We start from the raw sequence: 17,137 nt of genomic DNA, 5'->3' as shown, positions 1-17,137 counted from the left end.
ATCAGGAGTGGAGTCTTGAGCGAGGATCAGGAGTGGAGTCTGGAGCGAGGATCAGGAGTGGAGTCTGGAGCGAGGATCAGGAGTGGAGTCTGGAGCGAGGATCTGGAGCGAGGATCAGGAGTGGAGTCTGGAGTGAGGATCAGGAGTGGAGTCTGGAGCAGGGATCCGGAGTGTAGTCTTGAGCTAGGGTCAGGAGTGGAGTCTGGAGCGAGGATCTGGAGTGGAGTGGAGTCTGGAGCGAGGATCAGGAGTGGAGTTTGGAGCGAGGATCAGGAGTGGAGTCTGGAGCGAGGATCAGGAGTGGAGTCTGGAGCGAGCATCAGGAGTGGAGTCTGGAGCGAGCATCAGGAGTGGAGTCTGGAGCGAGCATCAGGAGTGGAGTCTGGAGCGAGGATCAGGAGTGGAGTCTGGAGCGAGGATCAGGAGTGGAGTTTGGAGCGAGGATCAGGAGTGGAGTCTGGAGCGAGGATCTGGAGTGGAGTCTGGAGCGAGGATCAGGAGTGGAGTCTGGATCAAAGTGCCAGCAGCCCCGAATCATCAACGACTACTTCAGGCTTTGCGTTCGTATCGTAGTTTGGGGTGGGGGGGGTTCCTAACGTTTCACGAGCGATGTACATAACAGGAGTTGGTTTTTGTGCGTGTGCTAGACCCAGTGACGAATTGGCACGTTTTGTTCACGCGACAAACCTTACCCCAATTGGCCGTGTCGGGTGGTGGCGGGTTTTAACGACACATTTAATACAAATTTCGATTTAAAGCTTTTGCGACTGCAAGGATTCATCTTTGGTTCTTTCGGTAAAGTCACCACGTAGAATGAGAATAAAATAATAAAATAAGACGATAAAATTATCACGACGTTTCGGACGACAATTCTGTTCTTTCCCCTGAAGAAGGCTACTTGTGTTGTAGCCGTAACGTCGTGAGAATTTTACTGTCCTATTTTATTTTATTATTTTACTCTCATTCTACGCGACTTGACCGAAACGTTTAATATATTTGCTCGATCAAACCCAAAAACAACTCTTATGAGACCTCCTTTGCCAGTAACAAGATATAGGAATAGGTTTTACCCCTTTAACTGGCACACAAAAACTGACACCTTTATTCAAGGCATCATGGTTGCAATAACCACAACACAAGCATTCAAAACGCAATAAAAAAGACAACTCTGATAATAATATGCACTGTCCTTGAATTTGATTGGTCCACACCCGAGAGACAGCTTTTCTTAGAGCCTAGTCTCCGTTGGTGTTGGACCAGAAGACGCCAAAAGGCGTACTGTTTTTGAGTTGTACGCCTTTTGGCGTCTTCTGGTCCAACACCAATGGAGACTAGGCTCTAAGAAAAGCTGTCTCGGGTGTGGAACAATCAAATTCAAGGACAGTGCATATTATTATTATTATCAGAGTTGTCTTTTTTTGATTGCGTTTTGACTGCTTGTGTTGTGGTTATTGCAAACATGATGCCTTGAATAAAGGTGCCAGTTAAAAGGGTAACACCTATTCCAACAACAACTCTGTTCCGCTTTTACAAACGGTTGCGTTGCTACTAGAATTCGTGTTCTCACGTCGGGAGTTGTGGGCTGGGTATGAGGAAGGGGGAGGGGTTGTGTTCACGCCGCCTCCTACAGACTCCCTCGCGTCTCCTGCGTGCTCACAACAACAGCAGCAGCAGCAAAGAGAGGGGTCGTGGGCGAAACCCAGGCGTTCCCAGCAGGAGCACCGAGTTTGATGATTTACACAGACGGTCGCTCTCGGTTCGAACTGCGCGCAAACCCTCCGTGTGTGTGTGTGTCACTGTGTGTGTGTGTCACTGTGTGTGTGTGTCACTGTGTGTGTGTGTCACTGTGTGTGTGTGTCACTGTGTGTGTGTGTCACTGTGTGTGTGTGTGTGTCACTGTGTGTGTGTGTGTGTCACTGTGTGTGTGTGTGTGTCACTGTGTGTGTGTGTGTGTCACTGTGTGTGTGTGTGTGTCACTGTGTGTGTGTGTGTGTCACTGTGTGTGTGTGTGTCACTGTGTGTGTGTGTGTGTCACTGTGTGTGTGTGTGTGACAGTGTGTGTGTGTGTCACTGTGTGTGTGTGTGTGTCACTGTGTGTGTGTGTGTGACACTGTGTGTGTGTGTGTGACACTGTGTGTGTGTGTCACTGTGTGTGTGTCACTGTGTGTGTGTGTCACTGTGTGTGTGTGTCCGTGTCACTGTGTGTGTGACCGTGTCACTGTGTGTGTGTCACTGTGTGTGTGTGTGTGTCCGTCGTGCGCCGGTGTCTGGGCTGCGTCGTCGTCGGAGAATCCGGGGCCGGTGTCTGGGGCACCCGGTAAAAACCGAATAAATCCTCTGGCACGAATCCAACGCTTCTTTTACAAACGTCGCGTTTTTATCCGTGATTTGTGTTCGTTTGTCGTGAGTCGGAGGTGTTGGGCTGGGGGGCAGGGGGGGGTGTTGTGTTAATGCCGTGTCTTGCAGACGCCCTCGCGTCTCCTGCGTGCTCGCAACAGCAGCAGCAGCAGCAAAGGGGGAGAGAGATCATCGGTGAACCCAGGGCGGTTACAGGAGCCCCGAGTCTGCCTCGCGCAGATGTCTCTTGGGTTGGAACCCCAACGGGGCAGAGATCCCAGGCAGTGACTGGACCGGGAGCCAGGTCTGCGTCTTTGATGTCTCGGTTCAAGTGCAGAGGAAGGAAGTGCAAACGGTCGAATCGGCGGTGGATACGGGCAGTTAGCGGACCTCCTGGTAACACCACAACTCCTTTGGCTGTGCGTTTGACTTTGCCTCGCTGCTGCTACTACTACAGGATTTGTTTGTATCGGGGAGGGGGGAGGGGCTCCTAACGTTCTGTGTTACAGGACCCCAGCAGTTGTGCCTAGCGCAGACGTCTCTGTTCAACTCCACGCAATTCCTTACTGAAACTCCACACGGCCTCGGTGCTACTCAACGCAACCTTGATGCAACTCCAACACCGTCCATCAGGGAGTGTCAATGTCTCTTGTTACTCACAGCAGCAACATTATTACTATGAAATGGTCATGAGCAGTGCTGCTAGGTAGCCACGAGTGTGAACACGGAGGTTGTGTTCATCATTGTCAAGGCTGAGCGGGCGATGGTGGCGTTGGACGGAATGGGAGAAACGCAACCCCCTACCGCTGTTACAACCCAGTCCTGGACAGGAGAGGCCAGAGACGACCAACAGCGTCCATCAGGGAGTGTCAATGTCTCTCGCTACCCACAGCAGCAGCATTCTTTATTATCAATGGCAATGAGTCGTGCTCTGTAGCCATGCGTGAGCATCACGGAGGTTGTGTTTTATTATTGTCAAGGCTGAGCGGGTGGTGGTGGTGATGGGGAATTGGACACGCTGGCATCCGTTCCTGCCACCCCCAACTTTGAGAAAGATGTCTGGGCGAGTTCTCAACCCAGGTAACCGTGCGAGTCTCCGGCCCGATCCTCGGCCTTGCTCACCAAACGAGCGATGTGGATGTCTATTTGAAGTTTGTTGACGTTTTGGTTTTCGTGATTAGCCACGCGCGGAAAAGTTGCCGGCAGAACTTTGTGAAAGTTTTAATCGAGGCAAAACTTGAAACCTTTATTTGCAAATGACCACAGCATGAAGTTTCCGTAATGTGACCTGAAGATTGAAATCAATGTTTTCTTCCGACTATCCTGAATATTTCCCTAAGTCAGGACATTGTTAGCAAGTGGTGTGCAGTGTTGGCCATTGTAGCTCTGGGGTGGTGGGTGGGGGGAGGGTCTCCTAACGTTCTATGTTACAGGACCCCAGCAGTTGTGCCTAGCGCAGACGTCTCTGTTCAACTCCACGTAACTTCCTCAGTGCAACTCCTCCACACAACCTCGGTGCAACTTTACGTACCTCGGAACAATTTCATTCAACCTTGCTCCAACTCCTCGCAACTTCAGTGCAACTCCACGTTCTCTGTGCAATTCCCAAGCAACCTCGCGACATCGTACAAGGGGACAGCAAGAGGGAAGGAATCGCAAATTGCTCCTCTATCATCGGCCATTCCAGGCAGTTAACGGGACCTGGTAACACCGTAAATACTTTGACATTCACATTTGCCTTGCTGCTACTACTACTACAGGCCTTGTGTTTGTATCAGGGGGAGTGGGGGGGGTCTCTAACGTTATGTCTTCCAGAATCCTCTCCCTGGTCTACTCTCGCTCGTACATCAAACATCTCGGTACAGCTCCAAACCGAGGAAGCCCCAACGGGGCAGAGATCCCAGGCAGTGACGGGACAGGGAGCCAGGTCTGCGTCTTTGATGTCTCGGTTCAAGTGCAGAGGAAGGAAGTGCAAACGGTGGAATCGGGGGTGGATACGGGCAGTTAGCGGACCTCCTGGTAACACTGCAACTCCTTTGGCCGTGCGTTTGAATTTGCCTCGCTGCTGCTACTACTACAGGATTTGTTTGTATCGGAGGGGGGAGGGGCTCCTAACGTTCTGTGTTACAGGACCCCAGCAGTTGTGCCTAGCGCCGACGTCTCTGTTCAACTCCACGCAACTTCCTCAGTTGCAACTCAAACGGCCTCAGTGCAACTCTTCCACACAACCTCGGTGCAACTCCACGTTACCTCGGTGCAACTTTACGCAACTTCAGAACACCTTCACGCAACCTTGCTCCAACTCCTCGCAACTTCAGTGCAACTTCAGTGCAACTCCACACGGCCTCAGTTACAACTCCACACACCCTCGCTGCAACTCCTCCACACAACCTCGGTGCAACTCCACGTTACCTCGGTGCAACTCCACGTAACCTCGGAACAATTTCATTCAACCTTGCTCCAACCCCTCGCAGCTCCAGTGCCATCCGTTGCTTTCAAGTTTGGGACTTGGGGGAGGGTGGGGGGGGTCTCTAATTCGCTGTCTTCTAGAATTCCCATCCAGCGTCTCTTGACTCAGAACATTCCCGCCAGAGCTCCTCCAAGCAAGTCTCTCACGTGGTCACAGCCAAGTCCTGGACAGGGGAGGCTTGAGAAAACCAACACCGTCAGGGAGTGTCAATGTCTCTTGCTACCCACAGCAGCAACATTATTACTATGAAATGGTCATGAGCAGTGCTGCTAGGTAGCCACGAGTGTGAACACGGAGGTTGTTTATCATTGTCAAGGCTGAGCGGGTGGTGGTGGGGAATCGGACATGCTGGCATCCGTTCCTGCCACCCCCAACTTTGAGAAAGATGTCTGGGCAAGTTCTCAACCCAGGTAACCGTGCGAGTCTCCGGCCCGATCCTCGGCCTTGCTCATCAAACGAGCGATTAGTTTTCGTAATTGGAAACGCGGGGAACAGTTGACAGGAGGACTTTGAAAGTTTTAATGGAGGCAAAACTTGAAACCTTCATTTACAAATAACCACAGCATGAAGTTTATGTAATGTGACCTGAAGATTGAAATCAATGTTTTCTTACGGCTATCCTGAATATTTCCCTAAGCCAGGAAAGGGCGTTGATGGTGACATTGCTAGCGAGCGGTGTGCAGTGTTGGCCATTGTGGCTCTGGGGTGGTGGGTGGGGGGAGGGGCTCCTAACGTTCTGTGTTACAGGACCCCAGCAGTTGTGCCTAGCGCAGACGTCTCTGTTCAACTCAACTCAACTTCCTCAGTTGCAACTCCTCCACACAACCTCGCTGCAACTCCTCTACACAACCTCCGTGCAACTTTACGTAACCTCAGAACACCTTCACGCAACCTTGCTCCAACTCCTCGCAACTTCAGTGCAACTCCACGTTCTCTGTGCACCTCCCAAGCAACCTCGCGACATCGTACAAGGGGACAGCAAGAGGGAAGGAAGCGCAAATTGCTCCTCTATCATCGGGCATTCCAGGCAGTTAACGGGACCCGGTAACACCGTAAATACTTTGACATTCACATTTGCCTTACTGCTACTACTGGCCTTGTGTTTGTATCAGGGGGAGTGGGGGGGGGTCTCTAACGTTCTGTCTTCCAGAATCCTCTCCCTGGTCTACTCTCGCTCAAACATCAAACATCTCGGTACAGCTCCAAACCAAGGAAGCCCCAACGGGGCAGAGATCCCAGGCAGTGACGGGACAGGGAGCCAGGTCTGCGTCTCGATGTCTCGGTTCAAGTGCAGAGGAAGGAAGTGCAAACGGTGGAATCGGTGGTGGATACGGGCAGTTAGCGGACCTCCTGGTAACACCGCAACTCCTTTGGCCGTGCGTTTGAATTTGCCTCGCTGCTGCTGCTACTACAGGATTTGTTTGTATCAGGGAGGGGGGGGGGGCTCCTAACGTTCTGTGTTACAGGACCCCAGCAGTTGTGCCTAGCGCAGACGTCTCTGTTCACCTCCACGCAATTCCTTACTGGAACTCCACACAGCCTCGGTGCTACTCAACGCAACCTTGATGCAACGTCAACACCGTCCATCAGGGAGTGTCAATGTCTCTTGCTACCCACAACAGCAACATTATTACTTTGCAATGGTCATGAGCAGTGCTGCTAGGTAGCCACGTGTGTGAACACGGAGGTTGTGTTTATCATTGTCAAGGCCGAGCGGGCGATGGTGACGATGGGCGGAATGGGAGAAACGCAACCCCCTACCGCTGTTACAACCCAGTCCTGGACAGGAGAGGCCAGAGACGACCAACAGCGTCCATCAGGGAGTGGCAATGTCTCTCGCTACCCACAGCAGCAGCATTCTTTATTATCAATGGCAATGAGCCATGCTGTGTAGCCACGCGTGAGCATCATGGAGGTTGTGTTTTATTATTGTCAAGGCTGAGCGGGTGGTGGTGGTGATGGGGAATCGGACACGCTGGCATCCGTTCCTGCCACCCCCAACTTTGAGAAAGATGTCTGGGCGAGTTCTCAACCCAGGTAACCGTGCGAGTCTCCGGCCCGATCCTCGGCCTTGCTCACCAAACGAGCGATGTGGATGTCTATTTGAGGTTTGTTGACGTTTTGGTTTTCGTGATTGGCCACGCGGGAAAAAGTTGTCGGCAGGACTTTGTGAAAGTTTTAATCGAGGCAAAACTTGAAACCTTTATTTTCAAATGACCACAGCATGAAGTTTACATCATGTGACCTGAAGATTGAAATCAATGTTTTCTTACGACTATCCTGAATATTTCCCTAAGCCAGGACATTGTTAGCAAGCGGTGTGCAGTGTTGGCCATTGTGGCTCTGGGGTGGTGGGTGGGGGGAGGGGCTCCTAACGTTCTATGTTACAGGACCCCAGCAGTTGTGCCTAGCGCAGACGTCTCTGTTCAACTCCACACAACTTCCTCGGTGCAACTCCACACGGCCTCAATGCAATTAGTCCACACAACCTCGGTGCAACTTTACGTAACTTAAGAACACCTTCATTCAACCTTGCTCCAACTCCTCGCAACTTCAGTGCAACTCCACGTTCTCTGTGCAACTCCCAAGCAACCTCGCGACATCGTACAAGGGGACAGCAAGAGGGAAGGAAGCGCAAATTGCTCCTCTATCATCGGACATTCCAGGCAGATAACGGGACCCGGTAACACCGTAAATACTTTGACATTCACATTTGCCTTGCTACTACTACTACAGGCCTTGTGTTTGTATCAGGGGGGAGTGGGGGGGGTCTCTAACGTTCTTTCTTCCAGAATCCTCTCCCTGGTCTACTCTCGCTCAAACATCAAACCTCTCGGTACAGCTGCAAACCAAGGAAGCCCCAACGGGGCAGAGATCCCAGGCAGTGACTGGACAGGGAGCCAGGTCTGCGTCTTTGATGTCTCGGTTCAACTCCACGCGGCTTCGTGTTGTTGCAAGCGGAGTGGAGGGCGTGCAGATGTCTGGGGCGTCGTCGGGAGAATCCAGGCCGTTAACGGGACACCTGGTAAAGTTAAAACGCCGTTGCCATTCGCATTATCAACGACTACTTCAGGTTTTGCGTTCCTATCGGAGTTGGGGAGGGGGGGGTCGTCTTAACACCGTGTCTTCCAGAATCCCTCGCGTCTCCTGCGTCCTCGCGACGCCAGCAAAGAGGGGGAAGAGATCATCGGTGAATCCAGGCAGTGGCAAGAGCTAAAGTCTGATTTACACAGACGTCTCTCTCGCTTCGAACTCCACACAAACCCTCTCGTGCGTCCCGTGAAGGAAGTGCGGATGTCTGGGGCGTCGTCGGGAAAACCCAGGCAGTTAACGGACCTCCTGGTAAAACCGCAACTCCTTTGACCGTGCGTTTGAATTTGCCTCGCTGATGCTACTACAGGATTTGTTTGTATCAGGGCGGGGGGAGGGGCTCCTAACGTTCTGTGTTACAGGACCTCAGCAGTTGTGCCTAGCGCAGACGTCTCTGTTCACCTCCACGCAATTCCTTACTGGAACTCCACACAGCCTCGGTGCCACTCAACGCAACCTTGATGCAACGTCAACACCGTCCATCAGGGAGTGTCAATGTCTCTTGCTACCCACAGCAACATTACTTTGCAATGGTCATGAGCAGTGCTGCTAGGTAGCCACGAGTGTGAACATGGAGCTGTGTTTATCATTGTCAAGGCTGAGCGGATGGATGGTGGTGATGGGTGGAATGGGGAAAAACGCAACCCCCCCCCCCCACTACTGCTGTACCAACGGACGGGCAGCCCAGCCGTGGAAGGAGGGGCCGGAATCTTTGCCGCCACCAGGGAGTGTCCTTGAAACTCTTCTTGCATCACAGCCACACGGCAACTTTTTATAATGATTCATCAAATGGCGGATTGGCCTTGGCTTCTCCAGTCACGTGTGAACGCTGAGGTTGTGTTTTTATAGTTGTCAAGGCTGAGCACATGGTAGTGGGGAATGGGAAACAACTCGACCCACAGAGCAAGGAGCCGCACTGCTGTACAACACCAGCCTCGGGAGAAGCTGTACGGACCATTACCAGCCACCAGGGAGTGTCGTGATTTTCCACATGCCAACATTCTGTAACAAAGCTTTCTGAACAGACGAGTTGGATGAATCTAAAATTACATCTTTAATCTGCTGCTTGTAATCCATATGACAAGAATGGCAATGAGCCGTGCTCTGTAGCCACGCGTGAGCATCCATGGAGGTTGTGTTTTATTATTGTCAAGGCTGAGCGGGTGGTGATGGTGGTGATGGGGAATCGGACACGCTGGCATCCGTTCCTGCCACTCCCAACTTTGAGAAAGATGTCTCTGGGCGAGTTCTCAACCCAGGTAACCATGCGAGTCTCCGGCCCGATCCTCGGCCTTGCTCACCAAACGAGCGATGTGGGTGTCTACTTGAGGATTGTTTGACGTTTTGGTTTTCGTAATTGGCCACGCGGGGAAATGTCGGCAAGACTGTTAAAGTTTTAAACGTGGCATAATCTGAAACCTCAATAGTAAAACACAGCATGAAGTTTATGTAATGTGACCTGAAGATTGAAATTAATGTTTTCTTACGGCTGTCCCGAAATAGTTGCGTAACCAGGAAAGGGCGTTGATGGTGACATTGCTAGCAAGTGGTGTGCAGTGTTGGCCTTTGGGGTGGTGGGGGGGAGGGGCTCCTAACGTTCTGTTACAGGACCCCAGCAGTTGCGCCTAGCGCAGACGTCTCTGTTCAACTCCACGCAACTTCCTCGGTGCAACGCCACACGGTCTCTGCAACTCCACACAACCTCGCTGCAACTCCACACAAACTCGGTCCAATTCAACGTAACCTCAGAACAATTTCACTCAACCTTGCTCCAACTCCTCGCAACTTCAGTGCAACTCCACGTTCTCTGTGCACCTCCCAAGCAACCTCGCGACATCGTGCAAGGGGACAGCAAGAGTGAAGGAAGTGCAAATTGCTCCTCTATCATCGGCCATTCCAGGCAGTTAACGGGACCCGGTAACACCGTAAATACTTTGACATTCACATTTGCCTTGCTACTGCTACTACTACAGGCCTTGTGTTTGTATCGGGGGGAGTGGGGGGTGGGTCTCTAACGTTCTGTCTTCCAGAATCCTCTCCCTGGTCTACTCTCGCTCAAACATCAAACATCTCGGTACAGCTCCAAACCAAGGAAGCCCCAACGGGGCAGAGATCCCAGGCAGTGACGGGACAGGGAGCCAGGTCTGCGTCTCGATGTCTCGGTTCAAGTGCAGAGGAAGGAAGTGCAAACGGTCGAATTGGCGGTGGATACGGGCAGTTAGCGGACCTCCCGGTAACACCGCAACTCCTTTGGCCGTGCGTTTGAATTTGCCTCGCTGCTACTACTACAGGATTTATTTGTATCGGGGTGGGGGGAGGGGCTCCTAACGTTCTGTGTTACAGGACCCCAGCAGTTGTGCCTAGCGCAGACGTCTCTGTTCAACTTCACGCAATTCCTTACTGGAACTCCACACAGCCTCGGTGCCACTCAACGCAACCTTGATGCAACGTCAACACCGTCCATCAGGGAGTGTCAATGTCTCTTGCTCCCCACAGCAGTAACATTATTACTATGCAATGGTCATGAGCAGTGCCGCTAGATAGCCACGAGTGTGAACACGGAGGTCGTGTTTATCGTTGTCAAGGCTGAGCGGACGATGGTGTCGATGGGCGGAATGGGAGAAACGCAACCCCCTACCGCTGTTACAACCCAGTCCTGGATAGGGGAGGCCAGAGACGACCAACAGCGTCCATCAGGGAGTGTCAATGTCTCTCGCTACCCACAGCAGCAGCATTCATTATTATCAATGGCAATGAGCCGTGCTCTGTAGCCACGCGTGAGCATCATGGAGGTTGTGTTTTATTATTGTCAAGGCTGAGCGGGTGGTGGTGGTGGTGGTGATGGGGAATCGGACACGCTGGCATCCGTTCCTGCCACCCCCAACTTTGAGAAAGATGTCTGGGCGAGTTCTCAACCCAGGTAACCGTGCGAGTCTCTGGCCCGATCCTCGGCCTTACCAAACCAGCAATTAGTTTTCGTAATTCGCCACGCGGGGAAATGTTGTCGGCAGGACTTTGTGACAGTTTTAATCGAGGAAAAACTTGAAACCTTTATTTGCAAATGACCACAGCATGAAGTTTCTGTAATGTGACCTGACGATTGAAATCAATGTTTTCTTACGGCTATCCTGAATATTTCCCTAAGCCAGGAAAGGGCGTTGATGGTGACATTGCTAGCAAGCGGTGTGCAGTGTTGGCCATTGTGGCTCTGGGGTGGTGGGTGGGGGGAGGGGCTCCTAACGTTCTGTGTTACAGGACCCCAGCAGTTGTGCCTAGCGCCGACGTCTCTGTTCAACTCTACGCAACTTCCTCAGTTGCAACTCACACGGCCTCAGTGCAACTCTTCCACACAACCTCGGTGCAACTCCACGTTACCTCGGTGCAACTTTACGCAACCTCAGAACACCTTCACGCAACCTTGCTCCAACTCCTCGCAACTTCAGTGCAACTTCAGTGCAACTCCACACGGCCTCAGTTACAACTCCACACACCCTCGCTGCAACTCCTCCACACAACCTCGGTGCAACTCCACGTAACCTCGGTGCAACTCCACGTAACCTCGGAACAATTTCATTCAACCTTGCTCCAACCCCTCGCAGCTCCAGTGCCATCCGTTGCTTTCAAGTTTGGGACTGGGACTTGGGGGAGGGTGGGGGGGGGCCTCTAATTCGCTGTCTTCTAGAATTCCCATCCAGCGTCTCGACTCAGAACATTCCCGCCAGAGCTCCTCCAAGCAAGTCTCTCACGTGGTCACAGCCCCCTACCGCTGTTACAACCCAAGTCCTGGACAGGGGAGGCTTGAGAAAACCAACACCGTCAGGGAGTGTCAATGTCTCTTGCTACCCACAGCAGCAACATTATTACTATGAAATGGTCATGAGCAGTGCTGCTAGGTAGCCACGAGTGTGAACACGGAGGTTGTGTTTACCATTGTCAAGGCTGAGCGGGTGGTGGTGGGGAATCGGACACGCTGGCATCCGTTCCTGCCACCCCTAACTTTGAGAAAGATGTCTGGGCAAGTTCTCAACCCAGGTAACCGTGCGAGTCTCCGGCCCGATCCTCGGCCTTACTCACCAAACGAGCGATGTGGATGTCTATTTGAAGTTTGACGTTTTGGTTTTCGTAATTGGCCACGCGGGGAAAAGTTGTCGGTAGGACTTTGTGAAAGTTTTAAACGAGGCAAAACTTGAAACCTTTATTTGCAAATGAACACAGCATGAAGTTTATGTAATGTGACCTGAAGATTGAAATCAATGTTTTCTTACGGCTATCCTGAATATTTCCCTAAGCCAGGAAAGGGCGTTGATGGTGACATTGCTAGCGAGCGGTGTGCAGTGTTGGCCATTGTGGCTCTGGGGTGGTGGGTAGGGGGAAGGGCTCCTAACGTTCTGTTACAGGACCCCAGCAGTTGTGCCTAGCGCAGATTTCTTGGTTCAACTCCACGCAACTTCCTCAGTTGCAACTCACACGGCCTCAGTGCAACTCCTCCACACAACCTCGGTGCAACTCCACGTTTCCTCGGTGCAACTCTACGTAACTTCAGAACACCTTCACGCAACCTTGCTCCAACTCCCCGCAACTTCAGTGCAACTCCACACGTTCTCTGTGCAACTCCCAAGCAACCTCGCGACATCGTACAAAGGGACAGCAAGAGGGAAGGAAGCGCAAATTGCTCCTCTATCATCGGCCATTCCAGGCAGTTAACGTGAACCGGTAACACCGTAAATACTGTGACATTCACATTTGCCTTGCTGCTTCTGCTACTACTACAGGCCTTGTGTTTGTATCAGGGGGGAGTGGGGGGGGGTCTCTAACGTTGTGTCTTCCAGAATCCTCTCCCTGGTCTACTCTGAAACATCTCGGTACAGCTCCAAACCAAGGAAGCCCCAACGGGGCAGAGATCCCAGGCAGTGACGGGACAGGGAGCCAGGTCTGCGTCTTTGATGTCTCGGTTCAACTCCACGCGGCTTCGTGTTGTTGCAAGCGGAGTGGAGGGCGTGCAGATGTCTGGGGCTTCGTCGGGTGAATCCAGGCCGTTAACGGGACACCTGGTAAAGTTAAAACGCCGTTGCCATTCGCATTATCAACGACTACTTCAGGCTTTGCTTTCGTATTGGAGTTGGGGGGGGTCGTCTTAACACCGTGTCTTCCAGAATCCCTCACGTCTCCTGCGTCCTCGCGACGCCAGCAAAGAGGGGGAAGAGAGATCATCGGTGAATCCAGGCAGTGGCAAGAGCTCAAGTCTGATTTACACAGACGTCTCTCTCGCTTCGTGCTCAACGCAAACCCTCTCGTGCGTCCCGTGAAGGAAGTGCGGATGTCTGGGGCGTCGTCGGGAAAACCCAGGCAGTTAACGGACCTCCTGGTAACAACCACAAATCTCTGCTGAAACGTTTCGCTTTTTCAAACGTGAGTTGTTATTTTATTTGTGTTCGTATGTTGGGAGTTGACGGGGAAGGGGGTGGGGGGTGGTGTTGTCCCCTAACGCCGTGTCTTCCAGACTCGCGTCTCCTGCGTGCTCGCAACAAGAAGTGCAACGGGGGGGGGGGGGGGGGACAGAGCGAGAGAGTTGACAAAGTTGATGGGCGAGAATCAGGAGTGGAGTCTGGAGCGAGGATCAGGAGTGGAGTCTGGAGCGAGGATCAGGAGTGGAGTCTGGAGCGAGGATCTGGAGTGGAGTCTGGAGCGAGGATCAGGAGTGGAGTCTGGAGGGAGGAGCAGGAGTGGAGTCTTGAGCGAGGATCAGGAGTGGAGTGGAGTCTGGAGCGTGGATCAGGAGTGGAGTGGAGTCTTGAGCGAGGATCTGGAGTGGAGTCTGGAGTGAGGATCAGGAGTGGAGTCTGGAGTGAGGATAAGGATTGGAGTCTGGAGTGAGGATCAGGAGTGGAGTCTGGAGCGAGGATCAGGAGTGGAGTCTGGAGCGAGGATCTGGAGTGTAGTCTGGAGGGAGGATCTGGAGTGGATTCTGGAGCGAGGATCTGGAGTGTAGTCTGGAGCGAGGATCTGGAGTGGAGTCTGGAACGAGGATCAGGAGTGGAGTCTGGAGCGAGGATCAGGAGTGGAGTCTGGAACGAGGATCAGGAGTGGAGTCTGGAGCGAGGATCAGGAGTGGAGTCTGGAGCGAGGATCTGGAGTGGAGTCTGGAGCGAGGATCAGGAGTGGAGTCTGGAACGAGGATCAGGAGTGGAGTCTGGAGCGAGGATCAGGAGTGGAGTCTGGAGCGAGGATCTGGAGTGGAGTCTGGAGCGAGGATCTGGAGTGGAGTATGGAGCGAGGATCAGGAGTGGAGTGGAGTCTGGAGCGAGGGTCAGGAGTGGAGTCTGGAGCGAGGGTCAGGAGTGGAGTCTTGAGCGAGGGTCAGGAGTGGAGTCTGGAGCGAGGATCAGGAGTGGAGTCTGGAGCGAGGATCTGGAGTGGAGTCTGGAGCGAGGATCAGGAGTGGAGTCTGGAGCGAGGATCAGGAGTGGAGTCTGGATCAAAGATCAGGAGTGGAGTGGAGTCTGGAGCGAGGATCAGGAGTGGAGTCTGGATCAAAGATCAGGAGTGGAGTGGAGTCTGGAGCGAGGATCAGGAGTGGAGTCTGGAACGAGGATCAGGAGTGGAGTCTGGAGCGAGGATCAGGAGTGGAGTCTGGAGCGAGGATCTGGAGTGGAGTCTGGAGCGAGGATCAGGAGTGGAGTCTGAAGCGAGGATCAGGAATGGAGTCTGGAGCGAGGATCAGGAGTGGAGTCTGGAGCGAGGATCGGGAGTGGAGTCTGGAGTGAGGATCTGGAGTGGAGTCTGGAGTGAAAATCAGGAGTGGAGTGGATTCTGGAGCGAGGATCAGGAGTGGAGTGGATTCTGGAGCGAGGATCAGGAGTGGAGTCTGGAGCGAGGATCAGGAGTGGAGTCTGGAGCGAGGATCAGGAGTGGAGTGGAGTCTGGATCAAAGTGGCAGCAGCCCCGAATCATCAACGACTACTTCAGGCTTTGCGTTCGTATCGTAGTTTGGGGCGGGGGTGTTCCTAACGTTTCACGAGCGATGTACATAACAGAAGTTGGTTTTTGTGCGTGTGCCAGAAGTTGGTTTTTGTGCGTGTGCTAGAACCAGTGACGAATTGGCACGTTTTGTTCACGCGACAAACCTTACCCCAATTGGCCGTGTCGGGTGGTGGCGGGTTTTAACGACACATTTAATATAAATTTCGATTTAAAGCTTTCGTGACTAAGGATTCATCTTCTTTGGTTCTTTCGGTAAAGTCACCACGTAGAATGAGAATAAAATAAGACGATAAAATTCTCGCGATGTTTCGGGATCACATTCCTGTAGTTTCACCTGAAGAAGTCTACTTGTGTTGTGGCCGAAACGTCGTGAGAATTTAATCGTCTAATTTTATTTCATTATTTTACTCTCATTCTCCGCGACTTGACCGAAAGAACCAAAGAAGACTTTTAAAATGTTTACGCGATCAAACCCAAACACAACAACAACAGCAGCAGCAGCAAAGAGAGGGGTCGTGGGCGAAACCCAGGCGTTCCCAGCAGGAGCACCGAGTTTGAGTTACAAAGACGGTCGCTCTCGGTTCGAACTGTGCGCAAACCCTCCGTGTGTGTGTGTCACTGTGTGTGTGTGTCACTGTGTGTGTGTCATTGTGTGTGTGTGTGTCACTGTGTGTCACTGTGTGTGTGTGTGTGTCACTGTGTGTGTGTGTCACTGTGTGTGTGTGTCACTGTGTGTGTGTGTCACTGTGTGTGTGTGTCACTGTGTGTGTGTCACTGTGTGTGTGTGTCACTGTGTGTGTGTGTCACTGTGTGTGTGTGTGTGTCACTGTGTGTGTGTCCGCCGTGCGCCGGTGTCTGGGCTGCGTCGTCGTCGGAGAATCCGGGGCCGGTGTCTGGGGCACCCGGTAAAAACCGAATAAATCCTCTGGCACGAATCCAACGCTTCTTTTACAAACGTCGCGTTTTTATCCGTGATTTGTGTCTGTTTGTCGTGAGTCGGAGGTGCTGGGCTGGGGGGCTGGGGGGCTGGGGGGGGTGGGTGTTGTGTTAACGCCGTGTCTTGCAGACTCCCTCGCGTCTCCTGCGTGCTCGCAACAACAGCAGCAGCAGCAAAGGGGGAGAGAGAGATCATCGGTGAACCCAGGGTGGTTACAGGAGCCCCAAGTCTGCCTCGCGCAGATGTCTCTTGGGTTGGAACCCCAACGGGGCAGAGATCCCAGGCAGTGACAAGACAGGGAGCCAGGTCTGCGTCTTTGATGTCTCGGTTCAAGTGCAGAGGAAGGAAGTGCAAACGGTGGAATTGGCGGTGGATACGGGCAGTTAGCGGACCTCCTGGTAACACCGCAACTCCTTTGGCCGTGCGTTTGAATTTGCCTCGCTGCTGCTACTACTACAGGATTTGTTTGTATCAGGGAGGGGGGACGGGCTCCTAACGTTCTGTGTTACAGGACCCCAGCAGTTGTGCCTAGCGCAGACGTCTCTGTTCAACTCCATGCAATTCCTTACTGGAACTCCACACAGCCTCGGTGCTACTCAACGCAACCTTGATGCAACGTCAACACCGTCCATCAGGGAGTGTCAATGTCTCTTGCTACCCACAGCAACATTCTTACTATGAAATGGTCATGAGCAGTGCTGCTAGGTAGCCACGAGTGTGAACACGGAGGTTGTGTTTATCATTGTCAAGGCTCAGCAGGTGGTGGTGGTGAATCGGAAACGCAAGTTGATGCACAGAGCAAGCAGCCGCACTGCTGTACAACACCAACCCAGCCCTGGGTGGAAGGCGGGAGAAGCCGTACGGCCTTTACCATCCACCAGGGAGTGTCAATGACTCTTATACATCCCACACGGCAACATTATTTATCAATGGCAGTGAGCCTTGGCTGTGTAGCCCACACGTGGACATACGGAGGTTGTGTTTATCATTGTCAAGGCTGAGCTGGTGATGGTGGCGATGGGCGGAATGGGAGAAACGCAACCCCCTACCGCTGTAACAACCCAGTCCTGGACAGGAGAGGCCAGAGACGACCAACAGCGTCCATCAGGGAGTGTCAATGTCTCTCGCTACCCACAGCAGCAGCATTCTTTATTATCAATGGCAATGAGCCGTGCTCTGTAGCCACGCGTGAGCATCACGGAGGTTGTGTTTTATTATTGTCAAGGCTGAGCGGGTGGTGGTGGTGATAGGGAATCAGACACGCTGGCATCCGTTCCTGCCACCCCCAACTTTGAGAAAGATGCCTGGGCGAGTTCTCAACC

General features: G+C 52.7%; 1 protein-coding gene across 1 annotated transcript in view; it reads left to right on the top strand.

Annotated features, from left to right (window-relative positions):
- The window catches only part of LOC116958472 (uncharacterized), a 91,194-nt gene extending 76,242 nt beyond the window's left edge, over positions 1 to 14,952 (top strand). Inside the window, exon 4 of the transcript XR_012931678.1 lies at positions 13,398 to 14,952. The gene's annotated coding sequence lies outside the window, so the exon portion shown is untranslated. The remainder of the gene's footprint in view (positions 1 to 13,397) is intronic.
- The last annotated feature ends 2,185 nt before the right edge of the window (positions 14,953 to 17,137 follow it).

This window comes from Petromyzon marinus (genome assembly GCF_048934315.1).
Source record: "Petromyzon marinus isolate PM22_M1 ecotype Great Lakes invasive population chromosome 78 unlocalized genomic scaffold, UKy_Petmar_22M1.pri1.0 chr78_unloc.3, whole genome shotgun sequence".
NCBI classification, from domain to species: Eukaryota; Metazoa; Chordata; class Hyperoartia; order Petromyzontiformes; family Petromyzontidae; genus Petromyzon; species Petromyzon marinus.
Note: the sequence above shows the minus strand (reverse complement) of the source record. Positions and strands in the feature narration are given on the sequence as shown.